At 41.9% G+C, this 26,123-nt stretch overlaps 1 protein-coding gene across 6 annotated transcripts in view; it reads left to right on the top strand.

The window, feature by feature from the left end:
• The window catches only part of FTO (FTO alpha-ketoglutarate dependent dioxygenase), a 249,524-nt gene that overhangs the window by 148,887 nt on the left and 74,514 nt on the right, over positions 1-26,123 (top strand). The window contains exon 9 of one of the 6 annotated variants that reach the window (XM_060276061.1): positions 1-18,131. This exon is cut by the window's left edge and continues 23,888 nt beyond it. The exons of the other annotated variants lie outside the window; for them this stretch is intronic. The gene's annotated coding sequence lies outside the window, so the exon portion shown is untranslated. Of the gene's footprint in view, positions 18,132-26,123 lie in introns of those variants that run through there. 6 annotated transcript variants of the gene reach the window in all.

Here is a 26,123-nt window from a genome sequence, read left to right on the forward strand (position 1 = left end):
ACCCAGCCAGATGGGTGGGGTATAAATTATTATTATTATTATTATTATTATTATTATTATTATTATTATATAAAAACAATCAGATTGAGTAACTGAGAAAAATGCCCCCCAGGAATTCCCTGGTACAGCCATAGTAACCTAAGTATTATTTTATTTTATTTTTGTGGGGGGCTTGGTGCTCATGTTGAATAGAGAGATGGCTATTCTTTTTCAAAACATCATACTAAACAGTATGGGGAAATGCAGCTGTGGTGTTTGGTCGGGATTCTTCCAGCAGCGTTCAGCTCAGAATTCTCTGCACGTGTGACCCTGGATATTATTGCTAGAGGAAATCAGCCAGCGGTACAGTCCGGGCTTAATGGAAGCTCAGTTGTTTACCCTGAGGCTGTTCTGTAGCCTTCAGGATCTCCAAGCCTAGCGTGGATAATGAGTGTCCACTTCTTTCCCCTGCATCCCGTGGATGAGGAAATCAAAACCTTTCATGCAGATGGGTGACTTGTGGCCTTGGTGATCACATAGAGGGTTGGAACAGTGCAGGCTTAAAAGTGGGGCTTATGTCCAGAATGTGTTACAAAGGCACAGATTGTGAAGTGTGTGTCACAGATTGTGAAGTGTGTGTCAATGTGCAAAGTGCATTAATTCAGCAAGTGGGGGGGGGGAACTATACTGGAGTGGAATTCCTTCCCAAGAGAGGTTAGGCTGGCTCCCTCCTTGTTATCTTTGCACTGGCAGGCCAAGACCTTCCCCGTTCAGACAAGCCTTTGGAAACTAGGTCCTGGCAATGTTCTCGCCTGGGCAGCTCTCAGGGCAAAGTGTATTCCAATTGCTGGTTCGAAATGTGTTTTGCAATTAAATCTAAACCAGTATTATATGACAGGGTGCCATTTTAAAATGCATGTTAAAAGTAGTTATTGTGTCTTTAATTCTCACTTTTTGGGGTTACTTGCCCAAACCATTGAGGTATGTTACACTGAGAGGGACAGAGCATCCTGCTGCTGTTGGAGTCCCTGGCTGGCCATGCTGCTGGGGGCTGTTGGGAGTTTGAAACCAACAGCATTCTGTAGGGCCACAGGCTCCCTGTCCCAGGTACAGAGTTCCTGCAGGTGAAATCGTCATATGGTGCCTTTCTAGGACTCTTACAGCTAGTGCAACCAGTTTCACAAATGCTATCTGAAAGAGGAGGAGACTTCACCTTACTCCGGGGATGAGCAGGTTGCAGCCTCTTTAAAAAGAACTATGTAAAGAAATATGACAGTTGAACGACTGTTGATGGAGGCTCATTGTTTAGCAACCTCACCTGTCTTTGTAGCAAGTTGAAATATCAAAAGGTTTTGGAATGGAACTCATGGCTTACTGTAAATGCAGTTGCTGCAAAGGTGAGCCTGTCTCATGTTCTGAACCAGGCAATGCATTTAAAACAAGACTAAAACAATGCAAAACAGGCACTTGTGGCAAAGACCCATTTATCCAGCTAGGAAGGCTTGTTGGAACCAAGTGAATGAGCAACTTGCCCCAACAAAGGTTGAGACTGGCTGAGCCTTCAGGACAGAGATAACAGTGTACTTATGGTTAAACTACAGAACTCACGCCCACAGGAGGCAACGTTAGCCACCAACTTGGAGGGCTTTAAAAGAGGATTAGACAAATTCATGGATAAATGGGCTATCAATAGCTACTGGCTACAATGGCTGTGCTCTGCCTCCATGATCAGAGGCAGTAATGCTTCTGAATACCAGCTGCTGGAAACCACAGAAGGGGAGAGTGCTTTTATGCTCAGGTCCTGGTTGTGGGTTTCCCATAGGCATCTGGGTGACCTCTGTGAGAACAGGATGGGGGACTAGATGGGTGATGGGCCTGATCCAGCAGGCTCATATGTTCCTCAAGCAAAAGGTTTGCATTTATATGGAAGTGAATAGTCCTCTCAATCTGAAGACAGCAACTGGTAATAAAACAGTAATATTTTAAATAGGAACCATCTTTGTTTTTTTTCCTGATTGCCGGCTCAAGTTTCGTTGGGGCTTCTGCTAATGTGAAAAATAAGAATATTTACTGCTGAGGGACTGAGATCAGCACATAGATATTTTATGAAGGGAATAAATATTTTAAGAGGCAAACACTGGAGTGTGTTGGCACTTCAAAACAGGGTCAGAGGATTTGTTCATCTTTCAGAAGTGTCGGTGTTTTAATGTATATCACTGCAAACAGTGAGCCTTTCATGATAAAGTAACGCCTCTGTTGCTTTTGCCAATTTGGGGGTGGGGGACACACACACTCCCACACACAGCTCCTTTTTTGTTTCAAGAGATCACAAGAGTTCTGGTTCTATAAATAGTGATGCAGGAGACTTCTTCGTATTAAAGATGGAAGTTTTCAAAAGAGGGACCGGACCACCGGAATAGCATCTCCCAGACGAGTTAACTTGTGTTTCTTTTAATAAAGATAATTTGGTCAGGACGAGCAAAGGCAAGGCTGTGCTCAGTCAATCCATGAAAGCTCATTGGTGTCTCACGGTTCTTAATGTTTAAGTTTGGGCTGCTTGACCACCAAAGCTCAGGATGAAGAAATACTTTGCAAACTGAAGTGATGGAAGTGAGCTTCCCCCAGTTGTTAAATTTAGAGTTGCTACCAAACGGAACCCAACTTCACTCTGAATTCTGCTTCTGCTTGAAGTGGTCTGCTGTCCACCTTCTCATCTGCAAGTTTTCCTGCCTTTTTCACATTTTCATACATGCACTAAGTTACAAGGTGTGTGTGGGTGTGGGTGTGTGTGGGTGTGGGTGTGTAAGAAGGCACAAAATAACTGCGAAAGGTAAAGCTGAAGGATGATTTCAAGTGTCCATGACCCCTACCTGGTATTGAAGTTGCATCTAAAACTGATCAAGGAAGACCTGGAGATTAAGAAGCTGAAATAGGAGTTATATGCCTGGCAAAGAGGTGACTTACATAATCACTACCAGGACCTCTTCTACCTGGTCCTCTACTAGTTCATTACTTGGGCTTTCCTCTGATGACTCTGGATCCTCATCAGGTCCATTGCCATGTTCACTCTCAAGCCCCAAATGGGGATGGGGGAGAATTGGGAATTAAAGCAAAGTTTAGGGCATTGTTGGAAGGGTTCTTGGGGGGAGAGGGTGGATAAATATTGAGAAATGAAAAAGAGGATTCCCCTCCTTTTTGACAGAATTGGATGAAATTTGCAGGCATGGTAGCTTCATCAGAGTGAATAAAACCTACAAAATTGCAGGCAAATAGATATGGAAGCCTTTGTGCTGGACACCTTAAAGTTGATTTTGGGGTGGAAGAACTAAAATAAAATAAAATACTTCCCGGGTAAAATCATTCCCCCTGACTACAAGTTACATCTCTCATTCACAAAGGAATTCCATTTCCTAATGCTTTCAACTCCACAATTCTGTCTATATTAGGAGAAGGATGCACTAAAATACTGAGGAAATTTCCCAAGGACTTTAAAAAATAAATAAATTTGCAAACTGCTGCAGAAATACGGTGACCTGAACTTAAGATGGTGAGCATGAGAGACTGTGAGAAATCGACAGAGCCACCCATCCCTAGTTTTTTTTCTTCTACTCACTCTTAGTCAAAAGGGGCAATTTTATTTTTATTTTTTTTTATGGCGGAGAAAGCTCTATTATGCTAGCAACAGTCAAACAGATGACCTCCTATAACCTGAGCCAGGAGAATATGCTTAGAATTTGCTCGTGAGACATAAAAAGAAACGAAATAGCAAGGCTGTAGCTGCTGTCCGATTTGTAACATTATTCAAACTGTAATCATGTTGATTGTATTGCATTAGCATTCTAATTTCCAATTTGGGGTTTTGCTACATAATCTCCAGTAGAGTACATCTAATCTTCATGCAACTCAAAGTCTTTATATAAACTCAACGGATTTACCTCCATGTGTCTCTGCTAAACTGAGCTGTGTCTTCTGGCTGAGCTAGAGAGACGTTAAATTACTAAGTAAATCAATACAGCATTGTTATGTCACTGTATCTTTTTCAAAGACCAGCTCAAATTTTGTCTGATGTCTCTTTGATCCATCCCATTTAGTTCTAAGTACACTTGTTATTATAGTAACTGTTGTTTGTATGTTATGTTAGCTTTTTCTTTTTAAAAAAATCCAAAAAAAACCCTGAAGTAGCTATTTAGCAATTTAAATGAAAATGTAATTAGGTTACATCTGTTTTACATGCACGTAATACCACACAGATGTAAAACTTCTATTAAAGCCATATTTTCTTTCAGGCAAACGCCCTCCCTTCACCCTCCTCTCCCCCATCCAAAATTTTGCAACCATGAAGCCAATATTTATTCTTTTAAAAAAAATAAAGGTGACACACACACACAACTTATATGAACCTGAAGGAAACAAAGCTGTGTATTCCTAGAAGAGAGTAGCAATGACAAAATGAATGATATGCTAATTCTTTTATTTATGAGTTTGGCTTTAAATAGAAGACACAGTTTTTGAGTAATTAAGACACATGAATACTTTCCTTTTTCTCTTCGGAGGAATGCTTTCTGGGTTTGTGGGGGGAGGGGAGCTCTGTCAATCTTTATTTGCATATGTTAATTCATTTAAATAGCACACCAATTTAAAAGGCAAAGAAGCAAGCAAAAGAACAGAAAATTCAATACTCAATGGGTGGACTTGGACTTGTGGGATCCTGAGTTCACTGGGTTGAAGTTTGCTTGTTGAGACGTTAGATTAAAATAAAGGACACTGGCAGTGGTGGAAATGCTGAATAGGTTTTCAAGATAGTTGCATGGTCTCCAGCATCAGCTCTGGCTCTGCATTCAATAGTATCCACACATTGAAAGCACTTGAAGCTATGAAATGGGAAAGAGGAACGTGCCGTAGAACATGACATGGCATTGGATGATCTGTCTTAATATTTTTTGTTCTGGGAAAAGCCAACCTGACGACCTCCAGATGTTCTGGACTACAACCAGCCCCAAGCAGCATGGGGTGGTGGGAGTTGTAGTCCCAGCAACATCCAGAGCAGTGTTTCTCAAGCCTGGATCCCCAGCTGTTGTTGGACTACAAGTCCTATCATCCCTGACACTGCTCCTGCTAGCTAGGGATGGTGGTAGTCCAACAACAGCTGGAAACCCAAGTTTGAGAAGCACCGATCTAAAGGGTGCCACTTTGGTCTTGTGGTCTATTTCAACTGGCAGCATCTTTCCAGGGGGTCTTTCCAACTTTGCTGGGAACCTTTTAACAGAAGAAGCCAAGGACCTTCTACATGCTGAGCCACTTGACTGCAGTCCTTGTGAGAAGCTATGGACCTCAGCTCAACCTTGGCATATTCTGTGGCTTTGTCTTTAGGCCAACTTTCACTGTCATGCTTATCAAACATTATCTTCTCGTGCGATTCCTGAAGTGTCAAGATCCTAAACGCCACCCTTCTACTGAATTACAAAGTGTGATCTTTGTTTCTGTGTATCTCTGCTATGATATTTGCAAATGAATCTCTCAGATTGCTCTGCATCATGTCTGTGTCACAACAACTCTTTTCCCCCTTCCCTTCCCTTCCCACATTTTATTGTTTGTTTGTTTGTTTGTTTTGTGCTGGAGACAGCAGAAGGCATCATGGATGGCACTGTATGGTAAAGCTCGTGGTGGGACCAAAACCTTCCTCCATGGAGAATGGGGAGGAAAGAAGAAAGTGACCCCATCCTGCAAGTTTTGCAGCAATGTCAGCAATGTCTTGCTTTTTTCTACCTTTAGATGGCCCTTCATTCCCATATATAGTAGAGCTGGAGGAAGGGAGAGGGAAGGATTATTTCTCTCCCTTCCTGTTTGGCTTTTGGGGGGGGAGGGGAGAAAGAAGCATCAGCAACATACTATGGGTGCAGTCTGTAAAGCAGGATTGCGGAACAAGTCTGTCCCCCTGCCCCCGATGATGCCGGACTCCAACTCCCATCAAGTGACTTCGGCGACTCAGTTTGCTGAAAATCAAGTGTGCAGGCAAGTTGGCATCCATCCGTCTTGAGAGACAGTGCACAAAGTGACTTTCCTGGTGCCCATACCATAGTTTGGCACCAGCTTGGCTGCTGGAGTTGCTGGAAGAAGGCATGCAAGGTGCCATCCAACCGTCTTAGGAACTCCACTCCAGATTTGTGTAGGGTTTACTCCTTAGCCTTTTCTTCTCCCAAAGGCAGTGGAGGTTTAGGATTGGTGTTTCCCTTCTCCTTGACGGAGCCGCATCTGCCCCCCCCCACTTCCCTCTACAGCGCATGCAGAAACCATTGGACCCACAATTGGTCATGCCCATTCAATCCTCCAGAGACTGTCTTGGCATGCAGGAGAAGACCTTAATTCACTGAGGGTTTGAGACCCATTGGCCAACCAGTCAAAGCCTTTCCTGGGGTGTGGCGGCTGTCGCTGACAGCTTCTAGGAGCCACAAGTGAGTGCAGAGTGGGGATTAAAATTGGACAAACTACCCCAGAAGGATCACAACTTCTCCCCCACCAGAGGTACTACCCCTCCCCTAACACCCCATACACCTCATGGGCATAGCTTTTGAGGGGAAACAGCACTCGATTTATCCAACCTGGTGCCCTCCAGCTATTGCCAGGCAACTACTCCCAACAGCCCTAGCCACCAACAGGGTGATGAGAGCTGTAGGCCAAAGCTGTAGGGTGCCAGAGGTTGGGGAAGGCTGTAGGACACCAAACGATGGAAAGCCTGGGTCTAACCACTATTTGTTTTGTATGCTCATCTCTGAGCGCTAGCATTGGCAACAGGTTGGGTGTCTAAGCCCCCCATCAGCCCAGGCTCAGATGATGCCCTAACTTAGACCATTTGCCACTGTTCTATTCAGAAGAGAAAGTGTGTGTGTTGAAAAGAAAAGAAAACACAGCCTTTTCCATTGCGAGTTTAAATAAAGCTGTTAGACCAGCCCCAGTGACACGATTAATAACAATTATGGAAAGGCCTTCTTCCCTCTCCCCAGCTCCAACCTTTACCCCAGCATATAACATCTTTGCCTGTGTGTGTTATGACAGCCCCCGTTGTTGACGAGGTAAATGAATATCTGTTGTGACTGCCAAAGTCGGGGAGAGGGCATGTGAAACTTGGATGCGGCAACAGTTCACGTCTCACCAGGCTTGATTTATTGCATTGCAAGAGGGGCGAGGTGGACCCTAAATACCGCTCCGCCACTCACTGCTTCATTCCCCTTGTCTGTTAAATATGCAAGTACAAACAGCTTTAACACAGCACTTTACCTAGAAACAAGCCCCGGGCTCCATCCACATACTTTTAACATATGAAAATTGAGCTGCTTTGAACTTGTATGTTTTTGATAACTGCTTGGTATGCTTCCTGGAGGTTCACCTGTGGGCTTCCCCCCCCCCACTCCTTTCCAAGTCCTAATCCCTTTGATTAAGTGCCAGGACAGATAGCTCTCAATGAATTACTCCAGTCTCATAATTCTTCCTTCTTTCAGAGTTGAAAGGGAGCCTGCCTGAGCGTTCAATAGGTAAATCCTCTCGATTTAGCTTGAGCGATTCAGACTCTGCGAGACTGAGAAAATTGTTTGATTCTGAAGTAAGGTTCAGATGGGCTACCCAGTGTTGGCATGCTGCTGGTTGCCAGAAGCTGTAAGGAGGAGGGGAGTGAAAAAAGAAAAAGACTCAAAAATAGCAAGTTGTTTTTTTAACAAGGAGGATTAGAAGAAGGAAAACTTTGAGAAGCAAGAATCTAACTTCGGGTTGCAACAGAAGCAGACAGCCAGGTCTTTAGTATGAAAACATAAGAACATAAGGAGAGGCTGCTGGATCAGGCCAATGGTCAATCTAGTCCAACATTGCCTCCAATTGTGGAGGCAGAGCATAGCCGTTATGGCCAGTAGTCTTTGATAACCTTATTCCCATGAATTTGTCTTATCCTTTTTTTAAAGCCATCCAATTTGGTGGCCATCATTGCCTCCTGTGGTGAGCTTTTTCACTCTGCTAAAAGGGCTACGCAGCCTGTATACTCTCATATTTCTCCCACACATGTGGGGCAGAAGGTTTACATTTTAATTTATAAATTTAATCCACAATCCATCTCCATCAGTGCCTTCCAGATGCTTTGGACTGCATTCCCCATCAGCCCCAGGCAGTATGGCCAATGATCATACAAAATAGGAATGTAAGAAGCTGCCTAATATGAAGCAAGACCATTGGTCCATCTAGTTGAGTATTGTTTACACTTACTGGCAGTAGGTCTCCAGGCAGGAGACTTTCCCATCCCTACCTAGAGACACTAGAGGCTGAACCTTGCACCCTTTTTTCCTCATGTTGTGTCACTGAGCTACTGAGGCATGGATGATGGGAGTTGCCATCCAACAACATCTAGAGGGCAGCAGGTTGGGATGGCTGGTTGAGATGGATCAGTGATCTCACTTAGGATATGGTACCTTCATATGTGTCCAGCCCCTGTTTGTATCATTTAGTACAACTCACCTAATGAACCAGACCATTGTGTAGTGCAGTGTTGGGAATATGTGGCCCTTCAGATGTTGCTCGACTCCATCTCCCATTGCCCCTCCCCGTTGGCCATGCTGGGTAGAGCTGGTGGGTGCTGGAGTCCAACAACATCTGAATTTCCCCATCTTTAGAGTAGTGATTCCCACCTCTACCCACCCCCGGTGCAACCACAACTGATGTGAATTGCAGTGCCAGTATGGCATAGTATTTAATATGTAGGACTACAGTGTATGACTGAGTGGGCTCAAATTCCCACTCAGCCATGAAAGCCACTGCATGACCCCAAACCCAGTCACTACATTTGTTCCATGAAGTGGGAGGATTAAGCCTGATGTAATGTTTCCTCTTCACAGAAGAAAGGGCATGATGCAATTCCATTGGAATGAAAAATCCACAGGGGTTTGAAGACAAGGATCTAAACTTCAGCTTGCTGATTTTTTGTGAAAAATCATGTGCCTATTCAATTCCAGTGTTACCCGTTCTGTCCCTGTTCTGTTTCCCCCCTCTGGGATAAAAAAAAATGTGAATGTCTCAATTGTCCTACTAGTAACTACATATATTATCATATCCCTCTTAACACCCAAACCACTTTTATTTCAAGAGTAACCTTCCCCCTACGCCCCAGCTGTTGTCTTCCATGCCAAACCTTAGGTGTACTTTGGAGGTCAGCTAACCACCTATCAACTAGGCGTTGACCCCCTTTAGCCTGCAAGGTTGGCCTAGATCTTGGCATTACGACTGCATTAATTGATTATTTTAATAAGACAGGCCAGTAAATCTTCAGATAGCTATAATAATGGATGATCTGAGGGCTCCCCCCCCCACTCTTTGTGACATGGCAGTAACAGTAGCATGGGTTGAATTAAATCTGGAGAAATAAGGATTGGAGACCTCCTTGTTAATACCTCATTAACAAGGGTCTCCATTAAGTTATTATTATTATTGCCCTGAAACAGATTCTCACCTCTGAACTCCAATCAGCCAAGGATATTTAATGAAAGTGTAATAAATTTTAAGAAGTAGCAGATACAGGAAAGGAAGCTATAAAAGCAGATTGGATGAAAGCTGGGAGCATTTGAATTAGTGCTTTGCTGAACATTGCTTGTGTGTGTTGCGCGTGTGTTGTTGATGTTTTGCCATTCCCCATCAATTTACGAGAACTATGAAAGGGAATTGAAGCCTGATCCATCCTTACCCCCCCCCCCGCTGTCACTGGAAAGTGACACAAAACCAGCGATTGAACACAAGGACCTAGAGTTCTTTCAGTTGACAGCAGCAGAACTGGCTGTTGCTCATCACTGGAAAGCCTAGGCAGAGCCACTAATTGAGAGCTGGATCAATTATGTCTGGGGGCATAGCTCTCTCAGATCACCTTCTGTAGAGGAGAACTATGAGGGGCATATCAAAAAGGGGTTTCAGAAGAGGTTTGGTTTCCATTCTTCTCCTTCATAAATAAGGGACAACATCCCCTAATCTTTCAAGGTCCTCTGTGAAGAGGTCACATGAGCACTCATTGATTGTGTGGTAATGCAGGAGACACAGGAACCTGTGATAAGATGAATCTTCACACATGTGAGAGCAGAATGCTCACAGCATTACATTAGTGAATACTTTCCTTGCTTCTACAGTGGTACCTCTACTTACGAATAACTCTACTTAAGAATGTTTCTACTTACGAATGGAGCTCCTTCCGCCATCTTGGATGCGGTTTAGATAGGATTTTTTCTACTTACGAATTTTTAGATAGGGTTGCTTCTACTTATGATTTTTTTCTCCCAATGCATTCCTATGGGATTCGACTTACATTTTTTTTTCGACTTACAAATGTGCGTTCGGAACGCATTAAATTCGTAAGTAGAGGTACCACTGTATATGGTGCTTTCATTTGTACAAGCTTGTAACTAAAATAACTTTGTGTGGTTAACATTTGGTGTTTGTAACTGATTCTGTGGCAGGGATTGACAAAGATGTCGATTTCTGTTTCTCCCAGTTTCTCATTTTTCCAGTCTTAAGTTCAGCTCTCCACATTATTGTACCAGTTTGACATTATTATTATTTTTAAAAATAAAAGTCCTCGTGAAAATTCATCAGCATTTGTAGGCGGATGTCTCCTACTATACACATTTATATTTGCCTTTTTGCCTCATTGTATTTTAATATTTTGTTGGAAGCTGCCCAGAGTGGCTGGGGAAACCCAGTCAGATGGGTGGGGTATAAATAATACATCATCATCATCATCATCATATGCACATTTTTACAAGGCAATTTCCCCCAATGTAATTTTATTTCCACTAATTTCTGCATTTCTCTGCAAACTTTACCAGAGTTGATGTAGTTTTTGTATACATTACTGTACTTGGCTAGAGAACTGCATTGCAAAATTCTGATGAGTGCATTTGCGCAAACCTCTTTCCTTTTGATGAGGAAGGATTAGTTAACTGGGTCCCTCACATAAGTATGGTCCTCTGCAATGGAGAGTTGCATGGAGTTGGTTACAAGGGCGCCCTTGATCAATCTCTGGGATAATTATTAGACTCATAGAAGGAAACTGTTGCTTATGATATGCTTTATCTAAGCCATCTTTAGGGCTTTATTGGCTATAACCAGAGGCCTCAATTATGCTTGGAGGAGAATATGGAGCCTGTGCAGATGCTGGAGCACTGATGTAATTTCCCAGCATCTTGCAAAAAAGGGAAGAAAGATTAAGAGGACTAACAAGACCGGGACTCAAGGGCCCTAATGGACCTCTTCCAAATTTAAATTTAAATACTAAAAATTTAATTGAATATCTGGTTCTTTCCTGTGCTGCCATATGGACTTGGATCTTTGCAAACATATGGGCTGCAATTACCTCACTAAACAAATGTGCAAAGAAGAAGAAAAAGGAGTCTAAGAATCCTCTTGAATGCAGTGGATTCTGTCCTGAAAGTACAGTAAACTAGCATCCTTAAAAAAGACAAGTGCAGGGACAGTATGACTATTCCCCAGAGCTAGTATCTGGATGTGATGGTGGTGTGTGTGTGTGTGTGTGTGTGTGTGTGTGAGAGAGAGAGAGAGAGAGAGAGAGAGAGACTTTCTGGAGGTACAGTGAATTCCTCTAGGCTAGAGAGGAGACGCTGCTTGAAGAGAAGTGCAATGTTCCCATAGGGAGCCCCAGGTTTCCAACCTGTGTGGGAATTAGTATAGAGCGGCAGCCTTAACTATAAATATCTAGGATGCTTCTGCCAGTGACGATGCTCTAAGAACATCACATGCTTCTTGCATAAGCATCTTCATGATAGCTGTTTCCTGAGACATTCATTGCTCCTCTAGCCCATGGTGGATGGCATTGCCTACTTAAAAAGGCGTGACGTGCTTTTCCACTCAGCCAGGGAGCTCTCTAGGTTAGTCGCAAGTGTGGTGAGATTACCCCCTTTTCTCTCTTGTAAGAGTTCTGTTTTAGTAAAGTTGGGTGTGATTTTGTGAAATTTGATCTGGTCTGAGTTCTTGAGCCTTCTTTCTATTTTGACTGAGCTTTTCGAAGCAAGGGTCATCCATCACATGGTGGTAAATGTGGAGTAGGTTCAGTTACTCTTGAGCAAAATTTAGAATACACAGTTTTGAATGCTCAGAGGCGTGTGTGCTATTTTTTCTAGCCAGCTGGATAGTTGGAACGTTGGTAGAAAAGGCTGGAGGGAGTTAGATTCTTAAATAATATGGAGTAGGAGGAGGAGGTTGAAATGAACATTACTATTTTCGACCCAGAAGTAGATATAATAATGGTGAGTGAAGAAGACAGCGGTATGGGCATGGAAGGAATGCTGGAATGGAGGAAGGTAAACTCCGCCTGGATAGTGGCCAGAAAGAATAAAACTTCAAATAATTACATAGGTTAAAATCGCTCAGAAGCTAAAATAACAAAAACTGCCTTATGTCAAGAAAATTCTTACACTTAAATCACAGAGACTGAGCAACGAGATATCTTCAAAGGTCTCAGTGGACACTGACCTTGGCCTGGCTGTGGCTGTTGAGAGTCTCCTCCCATCCAGACTTTAAGAGAATGCTGATAATGGGCGTTTACCCCTCACATATCTCTCATCACCTTTCAACGCAGGCCTCAAAGCCTTGACAGGAGACAGCTGTGTGGAAGCTCATTATATTGGGAATTCTAACAAGTTTCCACCCGGCCCACAAACCAACCTTAAAGGGGTCGTCCGTTACAGTAGGGATGGGAGATTGTGCCAATATCGGTTCCTCTCCATTTCTCCTTTTTCCAATCTTATGTTCAGTTCTTCACATTTCCTCATCAGTTTCCAGATTTTTAAAAATCATTTCATCATGAAAATTTGCTATCAGCAGCAGCAGCAGCAGCACTATTTAATTTATATACTGCTTACATGTCAAAATAGCTTCTAAGCGATTTCCAGGTATAAAATATCCGCAAATAATGAAAATGCACAAGAAAGCAAAACCATACTGAAAATAAGCAATTCAGCAAGTGTGCTCAAAAGCATAACAAAAATAAAGAAGGAAAAGAAAAATTAAAACAATTAGATCAGAAAGTTCAAGTCCAGGGGAATGCTTGTCTAAACAGGGCCAGCAGAGTGTCAGAGAAGAGCAGCGTTGGATTATGCTAAAGGCCCATCTGGTCCAGCATTCCTGTTCTAACAGTGGCCAACCCAATTCCGATGGGTAGCCTGAAAGCAGGCCCTGAAGGCAACAGCACTCTCTACACTTGTCATTCCCAGCAACAGGCATCCAGGACAAATATGTGAGCCGGACAGTTTTATAGTGATGGGCATCTGCACCCTGGTGGCCTTACCCAGTTCCCAGCAGATGAAAGATGTGACCATGGGCCCAGATCTCTGGACCAGACCTTGCTTCCTGTAATCTCAGAGAATTGGCTCCTATTGTAACTTTTGTAGAACATTTGTTCTCCATCTCCTTCTTTCAAGCCAATTCCTAGCAATTAGGAAAAATCAGACACTTATTTCTGCCATCCAAATTGCTGTCTCAGAGGGGACTTTCGCTGCCCCAAATATTCAGAGAACTTTTTGCTTTGCTCTTAATGAAAGTTTGCCTACAAAATGACTAGTGTTAAAGGAGCCACATTCCCTGAGTTTGTCATATATCCCGGAGACCTCTTTCTTCCCAATCAAATGAAGTGGCCTGCGTGCATCTGCTTCTCATCACAGAGATGCCTAAGCAGCACGAAGGCAATATTGTCAAGCAGCTAACAGTTCTTCTTCCAGGAGCAATTGGTTTTAAGCAGGCTTATGAGCTAATTTGCTTGAGTAAATGTTGCAAAATGTGGTTTGGTTGCTGGAGTCACTTTATTAACCTGGAATTTACTAGGATGGAATTTGAACTCTTGCGGTAGGGAAGGGTGTATGTGTATATGCAGTTTAGACATGGGACCTGAGCCAGGGTCTTTGGAACACGCATGCAAATTATGTTGCATGACAGCTAGCCAATTTACTAAAGACCTTTCCACCCGTGGCATATACGTCTGCTAAAACTTTATGCTACCATTTAAAACCGTTGCCCTTGCCCTCAAAGCATTATACAAAGTGTAGCTCTGTCCTCTATACTATAGAGAATAGTATAGAGAAATAATATATAGTGAATCTATATAAGTTAAACTTAGATAATGCAAGACAAGAGGAATTTATCTTAGAGGGAAGCAGTATTATCAATAGTAGGGAGTCATTTTTTAATTCTTAATTTTATTATTGTTTTTTTTCTTTGTTCTGTTTTTGTATGCTTTATTCTGTAAATTCTGATTTGATGATTTTAGGTTTGTAAGGTTTGTTAAAGTTTTTTTTTTGCTTTAGATTAACTTAAAAGGACTTGTTATTATTATGTTCATATTTGTTTTCCTTTGTCTGTTTTTTTCTTTTTTCCTTTTTTCTATCATGTAAATTTTTTAAAGAAATGAAATAAAGTCTTTTTTAAAAAAAAAATTAAAAAGTGTAGCTCTGTCAAAAGGCAGAATCCCCATTTGTTAGCCTCTGTGCATAGGGCTAACATGTGGGGGCAGAGTAGGGACACACGCCCTGTGAGCTCCAACACTTGACCATTGAACAGGGATATCTGCGAAGGGATGTGTACCCATGAGTGTCTAAACATGTGTTTCTATGCAATCAATGCATGAATGTCATGAATGTTGGCAGGGTGTGGACATTGATTTGTTTACAAGCTTTTAGGATCTCTAGTATAGCATTCTTGACAACCTCAGAAAACAAGATTCTGCGGGAGAATCTGTGATGGTGAAATAGCATTTTCTTTTCAGCAGGAGTGATGTTGCTGCAGTCCAGGCTTTATGTGGGCTGGTCTCTAATGTTCTACTGAGGCACTCTTGTTGCAGTCCTGTGATTCAGTAATATGAGCATCTCTTGAAGTTCTATGATTAACAGCTGCTACGGCAAACAGCTGTATGGGAAGATGGGAAGGCAGGATTACATGAAAATGTAAACAGGCTCTGCAGCAGTGAAGAATTAGCAGTGCAGTTTTCTCAGTAGACATGTTGGTGGGAACTCACTCTGGGTAACATGGCCATAACTTTAGTCATGCTCATTTATGCCAGGGATGGGGAATCTGTGATTGGATTCCAGCTCCAACCACCCCCATGTCTAACCATCAAAGTTGATGGGTCTTCGGAGTCCAGCTACATCTGGAGGGCCAGAGATCCGCGATCCCTGATTTATGTCAAAATGGTTTGTGCTTTAGATCCAGGCAGCCATCATTCACCACAAACACATACAATAAAGGCTGGAGCATAGTTGGATATGTTAATACATTTCAGTTATACTGATGAAATACCTTTTTATTATTTGAAGAGGCATTCTAAAGTCATTTCTACTGTTACACTTAGATTGTATGTTGCATTTGTTAAGCTTACGGTGCACCACTATAATTAAGTAGTATCTTGTCAGAAAATAATATTTTTTTAAAATAAATTTTATTCCATTTTCCAATTTATCAAATTAAAAAAACAACAATCTTTTATACAAAACATCTTATATTTTCATCTTACATCTTGCTCTGCCGAGCTGTAACTTTCCCCCCTCCCTTCTTGCGGGTTTCTTGTTAACTCCATTTTTGCAGTTCCTTTTTGACTTTTTTAGTCAATTCGTAGGATTTATTTCAATCCTGCAAGTGTTTTTAAAGATCTACAGTTTTTCTCCATATAGTCCACATATTTACTCCAGTCTTTTTGAAACCTCGTCTCACCATGGTCGCGGGTCTTGCAAGTCAACCTAGCAAGTTCAGCATAGTCCATCATTTTTGTCTGCCACTCCTCAATTGTTGGTAATTCCTGTAATTTCCATTTTTGAGCTAACAATGTCCTAGCCGCGGTTGTCGCATACATAAACAATACTTGATCTTCTTTTCTAATCTCTCCTCCTATTATTCCTAACAAAAATGCTTCCAGAAAATAATAGTAATAATACTGTAGCTTTTTTTTTGTTATGGGCAGCTGTTTATGGAACAGGGAGGTGTAAAGAATGGTGTGTTGGGCTAGGATTCAGATCCCCACTTTTGGCCAGTTACATTTTCAGCCTAATGTACCTAATATGTGTAATGTTGTAAAGTTAAAATGGACATGGGGATAACCATATATATATATATATATATATATATATATATATATATGGAGGGAAAATGTAATTAAAATGAAATAAACATAAAAATAATCTATGGCACATCTTTTTTTCCCAATTCTCTCTCTCTGTGTGTGTATGTATGTATGTGTGAGTGTGTGGATTTTCTTTCACATAGAGCCCTAACTATAAAGCAATACTGCAGCACAGATTTTTATAGGGTTCATCCATCCCCACTGCCAGCTATGAGGTCAGTCTCTTTGAAAGGTGTGTCTCCTATGTTTAATAGACTTCTAATTAAAGTTTTCTTGTAGAAGTTTTGTTGTTGCTGCACTTTTAGACTAGTAATAATAATTGCATGTAATAACCTAAGTGAGATGAAGGCATGTAATCACGTAATTAGAGTGTATGTGTTTCGATTGCTGTAAAAGGGCTTGTGTAAATGTAAAATTTACAAAACATAAAACAGTGTTAATATGTTTACTTTGGTGAAATCAGCCTAGTTCTTCAAACAGCAAATAAGGCAGTAAACAGAAGCTGATTTACTCCCAAGTCGGACCATTGGTTTGCCTAGCTCAGTGTCTTGTCTACAAAGACTGGTTGCAGCTCTCCATGGTTACAAAGATGTCTACCTGGAGATGCTGGGGATGGAATTTGGGGCCATCTGTATGCAAATCAGATGCTCTACAACTAAGCTGCAAATCTTTCCTTAAAATTGCGTCTCTAGCCTATACCATTTCACTCTGCAAGGGAGGTGGGTTCTCATGACTGAATGTTCCATGAACAGTTTGCCAGAATGGACTTGAGGACATCTAGTTAATAGGATGGCTCCTTCTACAGATGGCTCCTTCGTCCAGGAGGAGGAGCTATCCTGCTCTCCAGATCTGATCTGCCCTCTGGTCAGGTTGGCATGGATTTTCCCTCTCTGTGTTGGGAAAAAATATCCTCACTGTTTTTGATCTTGTGTTTGCCTCCTTAGCCTTTTCCTTGTCTGTCTATCTCCGTGTTAAAAAATAATAATTTATAAAAATCATTTTAGTTCTCCCTTGCATTTATTTCTTGATCAGCATGAGGTCTTCCCTCTGCCCTTAGGATGTAAGCAGCTTAGGGCTAGAGGAGCAGGATCGACAATTCCCTGACAGAAGCACTTCCTTCAAAATTCTTGACTACCATGCAGGTAATATCCTAGAAAGGGCCCTCCCCCCGTGAGACAGGCTGAGACAGCTGGAGAAGCTCGGGAGAAGTGACACTGCCTCACAATGAGATCTTGCCACTGTTTTGCCTCACTTCTTCTGTGGTGGTGGGGCATTTCTAGGGCCTGGAGAGATCTCATGGACTTCTTGCAAGATCTTTCCAGAATCTGGAAGCTGCAGCCTCACAACCCTGTGGTGGGGAGAGTGGTACCTTCCCATTTCGCCTCAGGCGACGAAATGGGATAGACCATGCCTATTCCCTGGAAGAACTTTGCTGCAAGTCTACTTTCATGGAAATAAATTCCACAAAGTGCACCAGGGTTACACCCCAAGGTCTGAGTTACAGCAGACTGTAAAGGAAGGCATTTCAACTGCCATTGTCTTTGAAATTCTGTCCTTCTCTCCCCCCCCACACACACCCCAGCTTTAAGTATGGGTGGAACGTCTGGGGTTATAAGGAAATCTACGAATCAGGGAAAGATGTTGGTATGTAAGATTTGAAGATAGGCCAGCTGGTCTCCATCTTCAACTGGTTCCTGGAGGGCCAGGAAGAAATTAGTCTCACAGCATAGTTGAAAGAACACCTGGGCTCTTACCTGGGGCGCCGATTCACTTGCGAACAAATTTATCTTTGTTTCCTTCCCACAAACACACCTAGGAATTAAGTAATGACCTGTTTTTGTAAAAGGGGAGAAAAACCCAACCCAAACCTCAAAATGGTGTGACTCAAAGCTGTAAATCACTCACTATTGTTCCATAAGTTATTTTATAGAAATCTTTACTGAATGCTAAAAAAAAAACACAAGAAAAAGAAACCTTACAGCTACTGAAGTCATCTGACCCTGAACACATTTAAGATGTGAGTTAAATAGATATTTGACGGCATGAGCTTTGGAGAAAAATATCTGGCAACCTGGGCACCAGGAGAAAGGAGTTCTTCTGGCTAAAGGGCAAGCTTTCACTGCCTTCCCGCTCCTTTTCGCAGGCTAAGGGCACATTCATACCATACATTTAAAGCCCTATGGTGCCACTTTAAACAGTCATGGCTTTCCCCGAAGAATCCTGGGGACTGTAGTTTGTTATAGGTGCTGAGATTTATTAGCAGGCCCCTATCCCCTTCAGGGGGACGCGGGTGGCGCTGTGGGTTAAACCACAGAGCCTAGGGCTTGCCGATCAGAAGGTTGGTGGTTCGAATCCCCGTGATGGGGTGAGCTCCCGTTGCCTGTTCCCAGCTCCTGCCCACCTAGCAGTTCGAAAGCACGTCAAAGTGCAAGTAGATAAATAGGTACCACTACAGCAGGAAGGTAAACGGCGTTTCCGTGTGCTGCTCTGGTTCGCCAGAAGCAGCTTTGTCATGCTGACCACGTGACCTGGAAGCTGTACATCGGCTCCCTCGGCCAATAACATGAGATGAGCGCCGCAACCCCAGAGTCTGTCACGACTTGACCTCATGGTCAGGGAGCCCTTTACCTTTACCTTTTATCCCCTTCAGAGAGCTACAATTCCCAGAGTTCCCCTTGAAGAGGGGCTGACTGTCAAACCCCTGTAAGATGCATCTACTACTTTGTTTATAGTAAAAGATTTCTCTTAAGAACGAACAATGTGCTTTAATTTTATTATAACGAAATGTTACTAATTCTCCTAATTAGTGTCGTGTTACCAATCAAGGTAGTAAGTACATTAGTGTTTTCTCAAAGCCTAACTCACAAATTGAGCAGATGGTGGATTAAAGATTTTGTTAGTACTGTAGAGTTTCTTAATACTGGATTCTATTCTAGAAGTATATAGATCATCATCAGGAATTGTCCAGATTACCAGTTGTTCCTTAAAAAAAATAAATGTACTGTTTTTGAGGATTCGCTTTCGGGTTTAAATTAACATTATTGTTCTATGTTCTAATTTCCTCCAAAAGGATGGAAATCTTCTCTGCTCAGACTTTCAAGGTAACCCCAACAGATTTACCTACTCAGGTGGTGAGCGGCTAACATCTACTCAGTCAGATATTCATGATATAGTGCTCCATTTTAGGGACCATATCTCATTTACATGTTGCCTGCATGCGGAAGACATATATTTTATCCCTCAATCAGGTCATATCGGCACATGAAAGACACTTCCTATAAATTCTTTACTACAACTTGTGAGTCAGGAAATATTTTATGGAAGACATATTTTAGGTTGTCCATCCTTTGATTTCCCTCAGAAACTAATAAATAATCAACAAAAACATGATTAAAGGCATTGCTTGTGAACTTGTATCCAGAAAGGGAGGCTAGCTGGTAGAAAAATCTTTCTGATCCATATCCGTTTATTCTCAGAAACGGAATTCTAACTTAGGTTAAAAAAAAAAAAACCACCCTCATGAAGGGTTTGACTAAGTTTTGACATCAGATTCTCATCCTCAAAATATCTGTTGAAATAAGGAGGGGGGGAGAGGGTTTGGCACTTGAAATTACAGAAGGATGAAATGGAGCTTAGTAAGCCAGAGAAGCAAATTACTTATCTGTAATTGGAATTTCTTAAAATACACCTCCTTCCCGCCCTTTGAAATAATATTCAACCAGTTTTCAATCAAATGCCCATATGAGCTTGGGTTTAACCCTTTCCTTGAGGAAGCTGCAGGCTTAGGCTTTGAATAAGGGATTTTTATGAATAGGTTGAGACCATATATATAGTATTTTCAGTATAATCAGAGACCACTTTAAAATGAACTTTATTTTTTGCCAGGAACACATTTTTGAATGGCTCACATCTGTTGGTACTTCACTGGATAACCTGTATCTGAACAAGAAGCTACTTTTTTTTAGCGAACCAGACCATTGGTTCATCTGACTCAATGTTGTCTACACTGACTGGCAGCAGCTCTCCAGAGTTTCAGAGAAGGAGTCATAGAATCAGAGGGTTCTGAGGGTGATCTAGTCCAACCCTCTGCAATGCAGGAATCTTTTGGCCAATGTGGGGCTCGAAGCCACAACCCTGAGATCAAGCGTCTTATGCTTTACCTGACTGAGTCATCCCACGATAACTTTCCAGCTACCTGGAGATGTCGGGGATTGAACCTGGGGGCTTCTGTATGCAATGCAGATAATGTGCCTCTGATCTATGGCCCTTCCTTTAGTCCCTAAAAAGACCTTGTGACAAAAGTTATGTGTATGAAAATCCAACATGTGATGTAAGCCTGTGACTGTCCAGTCACATATGAAAATCGATACTTGGTGCCGAAGTTCTGCACAAGCGTGCAGTTGAACTTTGACATAAGTGCTTATGTTGCAGAAGTTACGCTAAAGCATGACTTCTGTTGGCATAATATGGATGAATCGTATGTGCATTATGCAGAAAGAATATATTGTATTCGAGAGATGCATTTGTCCAGTCTCCAGGACATATTGCCGAATATTATCATGCTTGAGATACGTTTTGCCGCGGAAACTTTAGCAAAGCAGCTCAATCCAGGGATATGTTACCTGCGCAAGAAATAATATTTGGTAATGCAGGAGCACATGGATGTGCAAACAGTCTGATTCACCACATAGCCAGCACTGTACATGAATGCTTGCCTGCCATGCAGTCACCCTGTAAAACAAGCCATAAATAAATGTAATCCAAATACAGCAGAGAGATAACAACACAGTAACTGAGTTTCCATTAAAAACAATCTCATGGGGAAAAATCCGCTCAGAAGCCCTCCAGAAAGAGGTAATTTATTTCCCCTAATTCAGGGTTGGGGAGCCGCCAGGCCTCCTTTATTTGGGCCTCGGGATTTTACCCAGGCCAAAGCCCTTTCCAGCATTGCTCCTATACCCTGTGAGGTTCCATTTATCCTGGACCAATGGCACCAATGTGTTATTGCATTAGCATATCAGTGAAGCATAATCCCAGGCCCCCCGGCGTGCTGATGTGTTGCTCCTGGTTTAAATGTGAGAATGCTTGCACAACATCCTGGGAAGGTTGTCTTAACATGCCTGCTTTAAACTGGGCCCTAATATTCAGTCTCTTCCAGATTTTAATAATAATCTAGAATTTGCTCCTCTCGGACCATATCAATAGTTCTTTTTGCTACACATCAGAAGCAACTATTCCCCTGCTAGGGGCTTGGCTTGTTTCCTCCATATTTTCAGCAACAGACCCACCTTTTGCTTGCTATCACACACCAAAGGCAGAGAACCTTGAAAGTGATGTCCATTAAGCACCGTGGCTATTTTCCACATGGAGCTCATTAATAAACGAAGCAATCGAACGGCCACTGCTTTGGATTGGTGACATTGGCCAAAGGAACTGAGTTGCGGTGCTATTGCTGGGGGGGGAAATGAGGGATAAAATGCTCTTTGAACACTCAAGATTTTATTTAAGAGGGGGGAAAGCCAGTGCAGAAAGGTTGCTTTTCTATTTGGCTCCCTCGCCCTGCATCTTGACCTTCTAATTACTTTATTTGAAACAGCACTGAGGGTATAATAAAAACTGGAGGTTGTCTCTCGTTTGCTTTATTCATAAATTAAAGCTGTTAGCTTGGCGAGGTGAAAGTCGAGGCAGGGTGTTCATTACTACACAACTGACGGCTTGTCAATAGCACTGCTTTTTAGTTTGTTCTAGTCAGCACTTGTGTTCATTTTGTTGGGCCTTTGGGAAATAAATACAACAAGATTATACATTTGGAAATACCACAAGAGTTCATGGGGAAAGGAGGGAGGGGAAGGAGGTGGGGGCGAGGGGAGAGAGAGAAGGAGAGAAGGAGAGAGAGAAAAGCAAATGATAAATTATACACTGGGTAGAAAGTGACATGCTATCTTGTGCTATTAACAACCAGAGATAATTGCAGTGAACTGTAATTGCAAGTTTTGCAACTTACAGTACACAGTGTCCAACATCAATCTTAATAGGGAACAAAGCAATTTGTATTAAAACTTAATTCGCTTGGTAACTTTCTGCTGTATACAAGGGAGCAAACAGATGTAGCTTTTCAGGAAGTTCAAAGGCACCAGGAACGTGGAGAGACATGCTAATGTAGCAAGCCTTGGAGAAATATTGCATTACGACTTGTAATGAAAACAAATGCATGCCATTATATCCTAGTTTGTGTTTATTTAATAAAATATATACAGTTTGTACGTCAAGGAATTTAGTGCTCCTGAATGGGAATGGAATGATGGCCTCTTTTGATTCACAGATCAGGCAGGCAAGTCCATAATGCCTACTGTGTAAAAAATGAGATTTTTCTACTTATTGCTTCTATATTACACATTTAATGTAATGGATTTGGCTTTTTGATGGAAAGGATTGTGGAAATGGGGTGGATGAGTCTTTGAATGGAGCTCCTTACATTTAAATTTTCATTTTGAAATAATGTGATGAAGATCGGGAAGGAAAAGAGGATGCTTTCTTTTGTGTGAGTCACACATTGTTGTTGCTACCTTGCAGCTGAAACTAGTTGTGCAAAAAATGCAGGTAGGTTAGCGCATTCCAGACCTCCACAAACAGAAGACCCCTTTATTTTTCTTTATCAAAGGCTGCCTAATATTATTTTCGCTGCCATTCTATCCATCTTTAGTGTGCTTACAGAAGTGAATCCTAAGTCACCCAGTGGTGAAGTGGCACATATAAATTTTTGCTCCCATTCATCAGGACAGCCCCCATTGCTGTGCCCCCCCCAAAGAACCCATAGCCAATAGCCATTCCCCCATGGAGAGTCCAAAGTATGTGAGCATTTGTGTCCCAATAGCTAGAGAGCCAGTGTGGTGTGGTGGTTAGTGTATCGGACTAGGACCTGGGAGACCAGGATTCAAATCCTTACTCAGCTATGAAGTCATTGAAGGTGATCTTTGTAGCCAGCTACTGCCTCAGTCTAACTTACATCACAAGGTTGTGGTGGGAATTAAATGAAGGGGTAACCATGTTCCCCTCCTTGAGCTTCTTGGAAAAGAAGTTGGGATATAATTGGCAATAAATAATTTCCCAAGAGCAAGTTCATCTGAGGCTCATAGAATGGTGAACTGGCAAAAGACAATGCCATGGTTGAACTTTTGTTGAAGAGACTTGAATTTACATCCCTGACCAACCATGCAGTTCAAAGTATCTTCTTGGGTCAGTCAGGTTCTGAGCCTAGCCTACCTAACAAAGGCCAGACCAGTTCTCCAGTTTATCCCAGTAGATAATGATGTCATTGTACCTGCTATGGAAAAAGCACCAGAGCTCTACCCCACTGCTCCATTGCAGCACCCTCCAACCTTTGCCATTCCCTCCAAGAACTTAATGATCCAAGTATTCCTCCACAATTAAGCCCACTCATGCTACATATATATATATATATATATATATATATATATATATATATATATATATATATAATGGATAAATAGGAAGCTGCCTCTATGCTGACCTCAAACTGTTCAACTGTCTGCAGTGTTGTCAAGACTGACTTACGCTAGTTCTCCAGAGTTTCAGATTCTCATCCATATCTGGACATGCTGTGGAATTGAACCAGGACCTTCTGCATGCAGTTTTTAAAATTTATTTAAGCAATTTATATACCGCTGACTACACCTCTCTAAGCAGTTTACAAATAAACAAACAATAAGAATTCAATTACAACTATAAAATCCAATTAAAATGCCTACTGGAATAATAATTATAAAACTCTTCAGTAGGGAGTGGGCCTTGCCTTATGGAAGGGAGTTCCATAAAATTGGGCCCACAGTGCTGTATGAATGGCTGGTGGTGGATGCAGGCAATGCATCGAAGCCATGGAGGACCACCAACAGCGACTCTGCCGAAAGACATCCAGGATTGAGTGGGGATATAAGGGATTAGGGGGTCCTTGAGGCATCCTGAACCCAAGCAGGAACGTAGCCAGAATATGTTTTATTATTATTATTTACTTGATTTAGGGAGGCAGCTGCCTCCCCCACCCCCCTTGGCTGAGCCCATGGGTAAAGGCCTTGTAAATTAATACAATAATACAAGGCACTAATTTCCCTTTTCTCGAGGAAATGAGACTGCTACACCATTGGGTACCATTGTGAACATTCAGCGCACATGTTCTTTCCACGGTGGATGGGAGGGGCATCTACCTAATCCGATATTACACAGTGTCTACTACAAATATATGGACAATGGTGAGATGGGCAAAATGTTTAGGAGAAGGAGAGAGATTTGCAATACAGACAACATCTGGCAGAGAGGGGAGTGCATTAGAATTTGCAAATCACAATGTTGACTGTGATCCCCTCCTGTCTAGGTGAATCAGTCGTGTTTGTGGTCCATGTTACTTGCAGTTGTATTCACCCATAAAGCTATTTCATCCTGTTTCTCTATTGATATGTGTGGTGTTTTGTTTTTTTAATCTGCACAAAATTTTTCCCTTTAAATTCCTTAGTACATATTTTTTTAAAGTTTCCTCTTTCAAAATATATGTACATTAATGTTTTTGATAAAAAATGCTTAGCAAAGAAGTCTGTCAGAATACATGTGTAAAGCCAATGGGTTAGTAATTTCAGATGCACACATTATCCCCATGCATGCATATTAGCTCATCTCATACAATTTGCATATTGTATTCTCAATATGCCTTTTTAGAGTGGCCCCAGGTTGTATATTCCTGGTTTGCTTGCAGTTTCATTGCCGCTTGGGTTTTGTTGTCTTTACAGAGAATAAGCAAATGAACATGAAAGGCACACAATACCAAAATCAGTTCTTCTGCCATAGAGGGTTGCAGCAGTCAAAATGGAACCCAACTGAACAAATGCAAGGTCACTAGGAGAAATAAATGGATATCCCGATATGATGCTCAGAGACAGGCTAGACTAGAAATGAAGACCTGGAAAAAGCAACGAAAACATTTTCTGTTTTTAATTTCTTTTTGGAGGAAGGTGGAAGAGTTGGAGAGAAAGAAACCCACCTGCCCCCCAAAAGAGGCTGCTGCCCCAGGCCTTCACATCTCTAGGCTAGACCATATTGCGGTTATTTATTAGAAGCAAATCAGTAGCTGTGGCACAGTAGTTGTTCAGAGACCTGACTCAAAACAGGAATGTCAGGCTTTATCAAAGAAGAACTCAAAGGGAAAATCAAATCATTTCAGAGAGAAAAAACATGCAGGTGATTGGATTGGATTGGACTAGATGGATTGGATGAAGAGCAGTTTGGTTTATGAAATCAAGTTCCTTTTCTTTTGAGCTTGCCCAAATATTTGCAAAGTGGAAAATAGAAGGGAAGTAAACCATAAAGGTTTTTTCCCCCTTTCGTCCATTTCTGGAATTTTTTTTTTGCAGTGCAACAGGAGAATCAATACAAATCTTTGCAGTAATCACATATTGATTTTGCTAGAATATAACTCCATTTAAAACATTTTTATCCCTGAGAGTGGAAGCACTGGAGGCTATCAGAGAAGGAAGTAGGTTCCCTTGACCCCCATATGTGGTTCACGATTGATTAAGAGAATCTAGGTTTGGAAATAGAAGAAGGGAGAGAAAGTGGGGGTGAAAAAATTAAGATTCAGGGGAAGATAAATAAAGTACAGGCACAAAAATGATCACACTATATTTGGGTTGTTGTTTTTGTAAAATTGTTAGGCTTCTGTAAGCTTAATAAATGCCTTCTCATTATTAGTGACTTAAATGATGTGGATCCTCCTTTATGCAACACTAAGGGATTCTCCCAATTTGACAACTGGTATGAATAGTGTGTGTGGGGGGTGAATCATAGAATTGTAGGGTTGGATGGGACTTCAAAGGGCATCTAGTCCAACCCCCTGAAATGCAGGAATCTCAGCTAAAGCATCCATGACAGATGACCATCCAACCTCTGCTTAAAAACCTCCAAGGAAGGAGAGCCCATCACCTACTGAGGGAGTCTGCTA

This window comes from Zootoca vivipara, chromosome 6, assembly GCF_963506605.1.
Source record: "Zootoca vivipara chromosome 6, rZooViv1.1, whole genome shotgun sequence".
Lineage (NCBI taxonomy): Eukaryota > Metazoa > Chordata > Lepidosauria > Squamata > Lacertidae > Zootoca > Zootoca vivipara.